This window comes from Solanum tuberosum, unplaced genomic scaffold (genome assembly GCF_000226075.1).
Source record: "Solanum tuberosum cultivar DM 1-3 516 R44 unplaced genomic scaffold, SolTub_3.0 scf00768, whole genome shotgun sequence".
Classification (NCBI taxonomy): domain Eukaryota; kingdom Viridiplantae; phylum Streptophyta; class Magnoliopsida; order Solanales; family Solanaceae; genus Solanum; species Solanum tuberosum.
The window spans coordinates 41,191-54,625 of record NW_006239678.1 but is presented as its reverse complement, the minus strand read 5'-3'; the positions used below and the strand labels follow the sequence as shown (position 1 = coordinate 54,625).

Here is a 13,435-nt window from a genome sequence, read left to right as displayed (position 1 = left end):
AATTAAATATGCAAAATCTATACAAAAAGTACTATAAATTGTAATTTTTTGCCTATGAATATGATGAAAAAACACATTGTAAAATATTAGTTAAAATTCTTATAGTTTGACTCTAAAAAGGAAATCATAACAATTAAAAGTGCATAGAGAGAGTAATAAATAGGTAATTAAATTTGAAGAAGTTTAAAATAAAAGGTTGGAAAAAAGAATTAGATAGACAACATATATTGAAAATTGAAAACATATAAATAATAAATGGGCCCAAATGAGGTCAAACTTTTTGGCTAATAAAGTAGTAGGTAATTAATGGTGTTAAATTGTCCAATAATATAAATTTTAAAGGTACAACCATAAAAGAAGAATGTACAACACTATCAAGCACATATCATCCAACACTTGTCATGTGCTAAGTAGTAGATATTCCCACTTATTATATATAGTAATATATTAATTATAACATGATTTATAATAGCTTATTAAATGATGAGTCTTTTTATATGAATGTTTTTTCATTTGTCAATTATCACTAATAATTACACAATACATTATATAGTAAAATCATAATCAACATAAATTATTTTCACTTGAAATAATTTGAGAACTTAAAATTTTCAAATAACAAACAACTTATCATCTTGATTATATTTTCTACAAAAAAAATTTAGAAGAAAAATATCGTTAAAATTATTTAATGTGAAATAGCAAATCTCAATCTAATTTCTAATTAAAAGTCAAAATCAATATAGCAAAACAGTTCTTTTATTTTCATTTTTCAAGTTTAAAATTTTCATGAATTATGTAAATAAAACAATTGTATATTCTATTAATATTTGAGTTTATTTCTAGATTTAAAAGAAATTTTATTATATCATTAATATATCTATATTAACATCATAGGATTTAAAGCATTAAAAATAATAATAATAATAATATTTATCCAGTGAACTGAAGACAACTAAAATAATAGAAAATAGCATAGTTATGTATATGATTGATTTTATAATAGTGTAAATCAAAAGATTTTTTGTGCTTTAAAAAAAAGACATGGCTTTTCATATGGTAAATTTATTTTAAAATATCACATACAAATTAGATTTCAGGATAACTAATCTTTTAATTAGTCGTTGTAATCTAACTAAATGACACATATCCTAATTAACTCAACCCTACCCTCATTATCTGACACATTTATTATTATTTGATTCAAGATAACTTATTAGGTTTCCTTTTTTTGAGTGAATATTTTCTCTCATTTATCAAATATCACTAATCACTCGATTAACGACACATATTTATTACTGCGTGACTTATAATAACTTATATAATGATTTTTTTGTGTGTGAAATTTTTTTTCACCTGACAAATATCTTCTTAATTTCATTAAACAACACATTCATTATCACACGATTCGTGATACATGTAATGACCTGCTAGGTCGTTTTGAAAACTAGAACTATTTTGACTCTTCCAGTAAAATTTAAACGAAAATTTTGAAATATTCGGTAACTACGAATATTTAGTTGATGAATAATTATTAAATAATTATTATAGTTGAATACTTAATAGGCCAAGTCTATGACTTATTTAATTCTTTTTATCACTTGGCCCACATATAATTAAAATAAGATAGAGGGGTTTAATATTTTTTTATCATAATCTCAGTAAGTAAAAGAAATAAGAGCAGACAAACTTACAGGCGAAGACGTCGGCGACTCGATCAGATTGCAGGTTAGTGATGAAAAAAAATTCTAAAGTATTTCATTCTTTAATTGCTAAGTCTCAAAATAAAATACTATTATATTAGTTAATGTTGTTAAGGAATTAGGAAGTTAGCCAAACTTGGCAGTAATGTAGCGTTAGTGTTGGTTTTTCTGGGTTTAGAGGGGGAGAAATATTTTGTTTCCTAGTAATAAGTGTTGTCTGCTTAATGATTGCCATTAGTGATAGCTTTTTGTTGTTGTTGGATTTAGTATCTGTATGCAGAGATATAGGGGAACATAGGAATTTAGAGGTTCTGCAAGTTTAGTTTTCGTAAATGGTTCAAATTGGTGTATGTTTCCTATTATTATCACATTATAAATTTAGTTTCTGATATATTAAGATAGGTAATTAATTATTAGGTGTATATTATATGATTAGCATTCAATTTGAGATATTTGGAGAGTTTGAGGCTTAACACTAGGCTTGATTTTTAGGAAATATAAAACGTGACATATTAGTTGGCACCACAATTAGGAGCTTGAATTATAGAAATTTGATGAGTTTTTAATTTCGGTTAGAAGTGTAGTAATATGAGCGTCTATGAACTCGCTTACTTACGAATATTGCATAATTGGTAGATTGGGAACGTTCCGAAGCTTTGCGAAAAGGGAAGAAAAAATCTTGAGGATTCGTGGCACGGGTTCGGCATTTAAGGTATGTTAAGACTTTCAGATTTCATTGAAGGACGTTTTTCTAATTAAAGATTAAAAATGAAATAGACCATGAGTAAGGACGAAGGATGGGGGTCTCGTACCAATGGTGTGACGGACATTGGTACGAGTACCGGTGTTATAAAGGGAAAGTTTATTACTATAGTAGGTGGATTGTAATTCGAGAATGCCAAAGCATATGGGCATGAGCTGATGTATTATTGACTTGAATTCTTTGTGTGATTGTTTTTCTTATTCAAACCCGTATATTTGAAATATGTTAGGTTGGCTTACCCATTGGTTGGGAACAAAGGTGTCATCACGACTTGTGAATTTGGGTAGTGATAATTTGGCATCAGAGCTCTAGGTTCATCGATCTCACGAGTACAAGAGCAATATCTAGTAGAGTCTTGCGGATCGATATGATGACGTCCATACCTATCTTCGAGAGGCAATAGAACATTTAGGAAAATTCTATTCTTTCATTCATTATCATGCACACTTGACCTTGTTGAAATTTTAATCTTGATATCTCATTCTATCTCAGATGGTGAGGACTCGTACATCTGCAAGTGGTGATCAGGAGCCTATTCATGCGCCTGCTTCTGGGAGCACTATCTGAGGTAGAGGCAGGGGACGAGGTCGAGGTTGAGGTCGGGGTAGGGGTCGTATTGCAGCACCCGTGGAAGGACAAGTACCAATAGCAACCCAGGGCCATGATAGGACAGTACCTCCTGATGCAGACGTTATTCATGGGGATGTGCAGGATCGCGTCGAGAGGGATGGACCAGCTCAGGCTCCACCTAGTATTATTGCCTCCCCAGTGTTTCAAGATACCTTGGCTTGTATGCTAGGGATTTTAGAGGGAATAGCTAAGGTGGGAACTTTGCATGTCACCTTTGATGCCTCACAGACCAGACTCCCAGGACTTAGCCAGCTGTTGTTATAGCTCTCTGTTTAGATAGTATGGAATTACCATGTATTGCATCACACTTGGCGAACAGGCCTTCCATGACCATTGATGAACAAAAGATGTTTGGGAGGTTCAAACTAATGAATCCTCCTACTTATACTGGTGACTTAACTGAGGAAGCATATGAATTTATAGTTAGTTGTCATGATAGGTTGCATAATCTTGGATTAGTGGAGTCTCATGGAGTTGACTACACAGCTTTTCAGATGAATGGCTTTGCCAAGCAGTGGTAGAGGGATTATATTAGTAGTAGGCCAGGTGGATCCCCTCCACTACCATGGACTCAGTTTACTCAGGTATTTCTAGCCAAGTTTTTTCCACGTAATGATAGGGAGCGTAAGAGGGAAGAGTTCGAGGGTTTGCAACAAGATGGTATGTCAGTTGCAGAGTATGAAGGTAAATTCCATGCCTTGGCTAGGCATGCTTCGATGATACTTCCCACAGAGGTTGAGAGAGTGAGAAGGTTTGTTAAGGGGATGATTATTCCGATTCGTATGGGAGTTTCTCAGGTTGCTACTTCTGGTGTTTTGTTCTAAAAGGTGGTAGATGCTGCTAAGTAGTTTGAGATGATTCGATGCAAGGGATTTGAGCAGTCTGAGGGCAAGAGGACCCGTCATTCAGGTGATTATGGTGGTGCTCCGCCTAGGAGCGATGTAAAACGGATTACATCAAGGCCATTTACTAGAATCCAAGCTCAAGACCTTCAAAGGATACAAGGGCTATTCATGAAGATGGAGGTGCTCGAGATGGTGTTGACGACAAGCAAGGACTTTTATGCCTTGAAAATGGCTGAAGAAGTCCCTTTCGGTGTGCAGGGTCTACTTGGCGCATTGCCCAATGGCGTAGGCGATGGCCCCAGTCCGCCTAATGTTACAGAACGTGGCTAGGGACTGAAGAATTGCAGAGAAGCACGTCGACCTGGTCGGTGCATCGCCAAGTGACTAGGCGAGCCCAACTTGGCTCGCCCTTTTTGCCTTTTATCCTAAACTTTATAAATAGCTGGTTAGGTATCCTTTTAGACTTAGATTATTATTCATGTTAAAAACTGAAAACTTATGTCTAAGTGTTGAGAGCTTGGTTAAGCTTGTGTTGCCTTTTGTTAGAAACGTTGGTTGCTTGGGATATCGATTCCCTTGAGGTCATCGTAAGAGATTCGGTGCTTGATTGTGGATCAATCGATTGAGGTCTTTAGGTTTAATATACCTTTAGGTTGCTTTTGATTTCCTTTTCTTGTGTCAATCTATTTATCTTTACTTTCCGTCTTTGATTTCCGCATTAGATCATAGTTCTTCTCGTGAGAATTACCTCATTTGGTATCAGAGCCGAGTTTAGCTTCGTTCCTACGAATCTAGTCTTAGGGTTTTGTTACAAAAAAAAATCTGTTCATTTTCATTTTTGTGAATTTGCTGAAATGGGTTTCTTAGATTTGAGTCTTGTTTGAGTTTCTAAGGTTGGAATAGTGTTCTCCAACCTATTTGAGTATAACGCTGAGATTGGAAGGAGTTTGGAGGCTTGTTGAAGAATCCACCATTGAAGAAGCTTGAAGAAGACAAAGTGGTTTTTAAAATTTGAAGGATCTGGTTTGGAATTGAAAGCTAAAAAGTATTGGGGATTGTTCCCTATATCTAAGAGAGCTTGTATCTCGAATTTCGTGAAATTTCGAGCTAAAAATCTTTGGGGTTTTATTTTGGGTCTTCATCTTGTTCTTGAAGTTTTAAAGAGTATTCAAAGCTTCAAATGGAAGAACATTTGAAAAGACCCTTTGATCCAAAAAGGGAAGAAAGAGAAAGAGTAAAAGTGTTTACTAAAGGGAAAATTACAAAAGGGGCAAGTACTAAAAGACTAAAGGACAAGAGCAGGGGGGGACCACCAGATTTCAAATTTCAAAGCATTGAAGGAGTTGCAGGAGGTCTACTGGGCGAGATAAAATGAGCCTCGCCTAACCATTCGGCGCCTCGCCCTTTGGGCAGGTTGCCCGCCGAATTGGCCACCCATTTGAGGGAGCTACTGGAACATTCGGCGAAACCAAGCCTTGGTTGTCGAGTCCCATCAGTGCATCGCCGAACTACTACCCCTATCACCGAGTTGCCTTGTCCGTTTGCAGAGTTTGGCGAGTCCATCTTCAAGTTGACGAGCTGAACTTCAACTTAGGCGAAGAAAAAAGGTCATTCGGCGATCGGAAACTCTAGTTACTCTTAATCTCAAGTTCTACTTTCTTAGTTTCTTTTCTTTTGGTTCTAGTTCATTGTCAAGAATTCTAAACTGATTTCAACTCGTAAGTACTCTACTTTTGACCATTGGTTATTGAATTCACTTCTTTGTTTGTGCCTTTTCTTTTCGTGCTTTTCTCGTTTTTATTTCGTAGTTAATTCTTGATTCCAGTCCGTTTGTTTAATCGAGTCGTCCGTTCTTCTTCAAACAAGAATCCATTCCAATCTAGAGTTGAAATTGGTACCTTGTGATCGACGGAATATAACAATTGTCAACATTAGCCGCGCCAATTGAGAGGCAATCAAAGGTGTGTAAACACGAGTGATTGTGAGTTCAATTTATTAACGCTAACGTTATTTGCTACTTGTTTTTGTGAGTTGTTTTAATGTCAGGTACAATGGAGATAGGAGGAGATACTCAAGCACCCACCAGAGAAATTACTTTGGCAACTTTGTTGGAAGCATTAAACAATGTGAGAGGTGATATAGCACGGATGGACAGTAGGATTGCTACGGTGGAAGGTCGAGTCAATTCCAATGACTCCACACCACAAGCTACTTTTCGTGCTTCTACAAGTGGGCATGATCAAACTAATTCTCCTACTCTCACCCCGGGGACCCTCCGCCAAGCTTTGCACCCAACTTTCAATCAATTGGGTTCAAATAGACAAAGTTCCAATCGACCGTTCCATTTTCCGCTTAGTCAAGAAGCTCCACCAAATCAAAGCCATCCTTACCAAACACCACTTAACCAAAATATTCCCTACCAAGGACCACCACCACAACCAAATCCCGTGAATGAGGTGAGGAATGATGAAGATCAAGGAAGTTATGAAGGTGAAGGTGAAGAATCACCATGGAATGAGTCACCAAGGAATTGACCAAGAGGTCAAATGTTGCAAGGTGGGCCAAGAGGTAGATTGGGTCCAATTCCATTTGATAGGAGACAACATGGGAACCACCCTCAAGGTGGAAATCGATGGGAAGCCGATGTCAATCATGAAGTTGGTCAAGACGCTAGAGAAGAACATGGTAACCGCTATCAAAGGGGTTACCACTACAATGACCAAGGTGGCCATGGAGGCCGAGATGTTGGCATAAACTCTATCAAAATGACTCTTCCAACATTCAAAGAGGAATGCAATCCCGATGTGTACTTAGAATGGGAGTCGCAATGTGATCAGATCATCAATATAAATGAGTTGGCGGAGGTCAAAAGTAGTTGCTATGGATTTGCCCAATTCGAGAAGTATACTGTCACATGGTGGGAGTACATGAAGAGATATCACTTAGTTGTTTAAGAAGGGCATCCTCTACCATGGCCCGAGTTGAAGAGGTTGATGAGAGCCAAATATGTGCCGGAAAGATACCGCCAAGGACTACTTGTCAAATTGTATAACTTGAGGCAAGGAAGCAAAAGTGTTGAAGCCTATCATGACGAGTTCCAAAGCATAGTCATGAAGCTGGAGTATAGAGAAATTTAAGAGCATGTCGTGATTCGCTTCAGAGTGGGGTTGAACAAAGACATTTCTTCGAAGATGACCACTCATAGGTTTGCTACTTTGAATGAAGTCTTTGAGGTAGCCCATGAGATAGAATTGGGATTCAAGGAAGAGAAAGCGTCTAAGTATAAGACTTCGTCTTCTAATTCTTGGAGCAACAACAAATGGGGAGCTCAAACATCGTCGGGTTGGAACAAGGTTTCGGATGTTAAGAAGCCTTATGAGAAAAAGCCCTTCGAAGGAAACACTCCAAAGTACCCGCCTAGATAAAAAGGTATCACTGACCCAGCCAAGTTCCCTAAATGTATTCAATGTCACAAGTGTAGGGGATGGGGTCATATAATGTGTTAGTGCCCCAACCGGTTGATCGCTCTAATGCAAGGAGGAGAGTTATATCTTAGTGTTGAGGAAGAGCCAACAGGTGAATGTGAAGAAGATCCCCAAGAAGAGGATGAGTTCGAAGATGGGGAAGACGAGGAACCAGGCCTTTGTGTCAAAGAAGGAGAGAGTGTCTCTCCTCTATATGTGGTGAGGCGAGCAATGATTAGTAAGTCCTTGGATGATCCGAGCCAAAGAGAAAATCTATTTCACTCCAAATGCTTCATCAAGGATAATGTGTGTTCCTTAATCATTGATAGCGGGAGTTGTGCAAATGTTGCTAGTAATGCATAAGTGGAATTCTTAAAGCTTTCTACTACTAAGCATGCTACACCTTACAAACTTCAATGGTTGAGTGATTGTGGAGAATTAAGGGTGCATCGACAAGTGATGATTAAGTTTAAGATTGGGAAATATAAACATGAGGTCCTATGTGATGCGGTCCCAATGCAAGCTTGTCATGTGCCACTCGGGAGGCCTTGGCAACATGATCGTTCAACCAAACACGATGGGAGAACAAACAAGTATTCACTTGTGTTGAATGATCATAAGTATGGTCTTCATCCTATGACCCCCTCTCAAGTCAATGATATATATAAAAGGATGAGTGAGTCAAAGGAAAAGACAAAGTGTGAAGAGAAACATATAGAGTCGGAGAGTCAAGACGAGGAGGAAAGAAGGAAGTTGAAAGGAAAGGGCCAAGTGTTGTTGGCTAATTACAAGGAGATAAGGGAGGAAATTGAATTCGGAAGTTATTTGATCCTTATTACACATAGGGATCATGTGCTACAAACTAACCAATCTCATTCTTCTCTTCCCAATTCTATTTCCTTTGTTTTGCAGGAATATCAAGGATGTCTTCCCAAAGGAGCTTCCAAGATGATTGCCCCCTCTTCGGGGAATTGAGCACCAAATTGATTTTGTGTCGGGATCACAATTGCCAAACAAGCAGGCTTATCGAAACAATTTGGAGGACACCAATGAGCTACAAAGGCAAATTGAGGAACTCCTCAACAAAGGCTATGCGAAGGTGAGCATGAGTCTATGTGTCGTGCTGGTCCTATTGGTTCCAAAGAAAGATGGGACATGGCGCATGTGTTTCGATTGTCGAGCCATCAACAAAATTACGGTAAAGTATCGTCATCCTATTCATAGGTTAGATGATATGCTTGATGAATTGAATGTCTCTTGTGTGTTTTCAAAGATTGATCTTAGGAGTGGCTATCATCAAATCCGGATGAACCCCGGGGATGAATGGAAAACCGCGTTCAAGACCAAGTTTGGTCTACATGAATGGTTGGTGATGCCATTTGGTCTCACTAATGCTCTTAGTACCTTTATGTGTCTCATGAATCATGTGATGAAACCCTTAATAGGGAAGTTTGTGGTTGTCTATTTTGATGATATCTTGATTTATAGCAAGACCATGCATGATCATGGTGAGCATTTGAAATGTGTGTTTGATGTGCTTAGGAAGGAACAACTTTATGCTAATCTTGATAAGTGTTCATTTTATGTTGATGAAGTTGCCTTCTTAGGTTTTGTTGTGAGTTCAAGAGAGGTTGAAGTTGACGAGTCTAAAATTAATGCTATTAAGAATTGGCCAATTCCGAAATCCATAAGTGATATTCGAAGCTTTCATGGGCTGGCCAATTTTTATAGATGATTTGTCAAAGGTTTTAGTACCATTGTAGCCCCCTTAACAGAGGTAATCCGAAAGGATAAACCTTTTAAGTGGGGAGAGGAACAATCCAAGGCTTTCTAGGCCTTTAAATCCATGCTTAGTTCCGCTCCTTTAAGTTGTGAGTTCAAGAGAGGTTGAAGTTGACGAGTCTAAAATTAATGCTATTAAGAATTGGCCAATTCCGAAATCCATAAGTGATATTCGAAGCTTTCATGGGCTGGCCAATTTTTATAGATGATTTGTCAAAGGTTTTAGTACCATTGTAGCCCCCTTAACAGAGGTAATCCGAAAGGATAAACCTTTTAAGTGGGGAGAGGAACAATCCAAGGCTTTCTAGGCCTTTAAATCCATGCTTAGTTCCGCTCCTTTAATGCAATTACCTGATTTTGATAAAACGTTTGAAGTGGAATGTGATGCTAGTAAAGTAGGCATTGGAGTCGTCTTAATGCAAGACCAAAAGCCCATTGCTTATTTTAGTGTAAAGCTAAAAGGTGCTACTTTGAATTATTCCACTTATGATCTTGAGTTGTATGCCTTGATTAGGGCTTTGGGTAATTGGCAACACTACTTGTGGCCCAAAGAATTTGTCATTAGGACTGACCTTGAGTCCCTAAAGCATATTCGAGCCCAAGGAAAGTTGAACAAGAGGCACGCCAAATGGATTGAATTCCTTGAAACTTTCCCTTATGTAATCCAATACAAAAAGGGAAAGGAATATGTGGTGGCCGATGCCTTGTCCAGAAAACATGTTTTGATAAATACTTTGTCTTCTAAATTAATTGGCTTCGAATGTTTGAAGGCAATGTATCCCAAGGATCCCGTGTTTGCTCAAATCTTCAAAGATTGTGAGGAATGGGAGAGGGAAAGATGGATGAGGGATAGGTCTTCTACTCCCTATTCCAAGTTTGATGGTTTCTTGCTCAAAGGAAAGAGACTTTGTGTGCCTACGAGCTCTTGGAGAGAACTATTTGTGAGGGAGGCACACGATGGGGGTTTAATGGGTCATTTTGGTATTAACAAAACTATGGGAATTCTTGAGGAACAATTTTATTGGCCTAAAATGCATAAAGATATTGTTCGAATTTGTGGTCAATGTGTTGAATGTCGACGTGCTATGTCGCGCCTCCTTCCCCATGGTTTATACACTCCACTCCCCACCCCTCAAAGGCATTGTATTTCAACGGACTTCACTTTGGGTTTGCCAAGGACCAAAAGAGGTAGAGATAGCATCTTTGTTGTTGTTGATCGATTTTCAAAGATGGATCATTTCATTCCATGTCATAAATGTGATGATGCTCCCAATGTAGCATCTTTGTTTGTTGAGCATGTTGTAAATTGCATGGAATTCCTCAAACCATTGTAAGTGATAGGGATCCAAAGTTCCTTAGTCACTTTTGGAAAGAATTGTGGGGTAGACTAGGTACTAAGTTGTTGTTCTCAACTTCTTGTCACCTACAAAATGATGGCCAAACTGAAGTTGTGAATAGGACTTTGGGTTCTATGATTCGTACCGTAGTGCATGGGAAGTAAGCCTTGTGGGAGGAAGATTTGCCTTTAGTTGAATTTGCTTATAATAGTGTTATTCATAGAACTATTAGTATGTCTTCATTTGAAGTTGTTTATGGTTTAAACCCCCCTAACCCCTTTAGATCTCACTCCTCTCTCTCAAGATGTTGTGTTAAACTTAGATGGGAGTAAGCAAACTGAAGCCATGAAGAAGCTTCATGAAAAGGTGCGGCTGCACTTAGAGAAGAAGAACCAAGATGTAGCCAAAAGGGCTAACAAGACTCGTAAGAGGATCGTGTTTGAACCTGGTAACTTGGTGTGGGAACATTTTTGCAATGAGAGATTTACCACCCATCGCAAGACAAAGCTGATGCTGAGGAGTGATGGACCATTTCCAGTGTTGGAGCGACTCAATAACAACACCTACAAGGTTGCCCTTCCTCCGGAATACCAAGTGCACAACACTTTCAATGTGTGCGACCTGTCACTTTTTCCAACTATGGTTGATGATGATCCGACGAATTTGAGGACAAATTCTTTTCAAGAAGGAGAGAATGATGTAAAACGGATTACATCAAGGCCATTTACTAGAAGCCAAGCTCAAGACCTTCAGAGGATGCAAGGGCTATTCATGAAGATGGAGGTGCTCGAGATGGTGTTGACGACAAGCAAGGACTTTTATGCCTTGAAAATTGCTGAAAAAGTCGCTTTCGGCGTGCAGGGTCCACTTTGCGCATCGCCCAATGTCTTAGGCGATGGCCCCAGTCCGCCTAATGTTACAGAACGTGGCTAGGGACTGAAGAATTGCAGAGAAGCACGCCGACTTAGTTGGCGCATCACCAAGTGACTAGGTGAGCCTGACTTGGCTCGCCCTTTTGTCTTTCGGGTCACGTTTGGGCCTTTTATCCTAAACTCTATAAATAGTTGGTTAGGTTTCCTTTCAGACTTAGATTATTATTGATGTTAAAAACTGAAAACTCATGTTTGAGTGTTGAGAGCTTGGTTAAGCTTTTGTTGCCTTTTGTTAGAAACGTTGGTTGCTTGGGATATTGATTCCCTTGAGGTCATCGTAAGAGATTCGGTGCTTGATTGTGAATCAATCTATTGAGGTCTTTAGGTTTAATATACCTTTAGGTTGCTTTTGATTTCATTTTCTTGTGTCAATCTATTTATCTTTACTTTTCGTCTTTGATTTCCACATTAGATCGTAGTTCTTCTTGTGAGAATTACATCAAGGAATCGAGGTTACTTAGGGAGAGGTTATCACTCTCCGTCTAGCAGACCCATTCATGTTGTTATACCAGCGTCAAAGGCTTGTTACTCTGGATATAGTTCTTCGAGTTCGGTGCATACTTCACAGGGTTCATCTTCTAGACCTGTAGGCCGTGGAGAAAATTCTGGACATTCAGGTTCCTCTCATCAGCCTACGTCTCGTAGTGGTTATTTTGAGTGTGGTGATATGGGACACTTTGTGAGAGATTTCCCTAGAACCAGACGTTGTGGCTTGCATCAGAGTTCTCACGCTTCGAGTTTCAGGGATGCACAACCTCCAACTAGGGGAGGTGTACAAAGTGGTAGAGGTGGTTCTCCTTCTGGTCGAGGTGGTGCTCGTGGAGGTTCACAAACTGAGGGGGGTTGTTCTCACCGTTATGTTTTTTTGGATAGGCCAGAGGTTGAGGCTTCAGATGTTGTTATCACGGGTATTATTCTGGTTTGTCATCGACCAGCTACTGTATTATTTGATCCAGGCTTTACTTATTCTTATGTGTCCACATATTTTGCTTCGAGTCTGGATATATTATGTGAGTCTGTTGATTTGCGGTACATATTTCTACTCATGTTGGGGATTCTGTAGTGGTAGATTGGGTGTATCGATTATGTATAGTTACCTTGATGGGATATGACACTCATGCAGATTTAAAGGTCTTAGATATGCTAGATTTTGATGTGATTCTTGGTATGGATTGGTTATCTCCTTATCACGCAATTTTAAATTGTAATGCCAAGACAGTTACATTAGCTATGCCTGGAATTCCTATAGTAGAATGGAGAGGTTCTCTTAGTCACCCACCTAAAGGGGTGAAATCATTTCTTAAGGCTCGTCACTTGGTAGAGAGAGGATGTTTGGCTTACTTAGCGAACATTCTAGATACTAGTGTTGAAACTTTTATGCTTGAGTCTATTCCGGTGGTGAGTGAATTTTTGGAGGTATTTCTGACAGATTTACCAGGTTTTCCACCTGATCGTGATATTGATTTTTGTATTGACGTAGACCCAAGCACTCAACCTATTTCCATTCATCCTTATCGTATGGCACCAACTGAATTGAAAGAGTTGAATGAGCAGTTGCAGGATTTGTTAAGCAAGAGTATTATAAGACCGAGTGTATCTCTTTGGGGTGCTCCAGTGTTATTTGTGAAGAAGAAATATGGATCGATGCGTATGTGTATTGACTGTCGGCAGTTGAACAAGGTAACCATCATAAATAAGTACCAGATACCTTATATTGATGATTTATTTGATCAGCTGCAGGGTGCTTCAGTTTTCTCCAAGATTGACTTGAGATCCGGCTATCATCAGCTGAAGGTTAGGGGGGAGGATATCCCTAAGACAATTTTTTGAACACGTTATGGCCATTACGAGTTTTTGGTGATGTGTTTCAGATTGACTAATGCCCCAGCAGCTTTTATGGACTTGATGAACGGAGTGTTCAGACAGTACTTGGATTCCTTTGTTATTGTCTTCATAGATGATATATTGATATACTCCCA

The 13,435-nt window shown here is 38.8% G+C and overlaps 1 pseudogene; it reads left to right on the top strand.

Moving 5' to 3' along the window:
• The first annotated feature begins 7,471 nt into the window (after window positions 1-7,471).
• LOC102590412 (uncharacterized) lies at window positions 7,472-12,519 on the top strand (annotated as a pseudogene).
• Window positions 12,520-13,435: the final 916 nt, after the last annotated feature.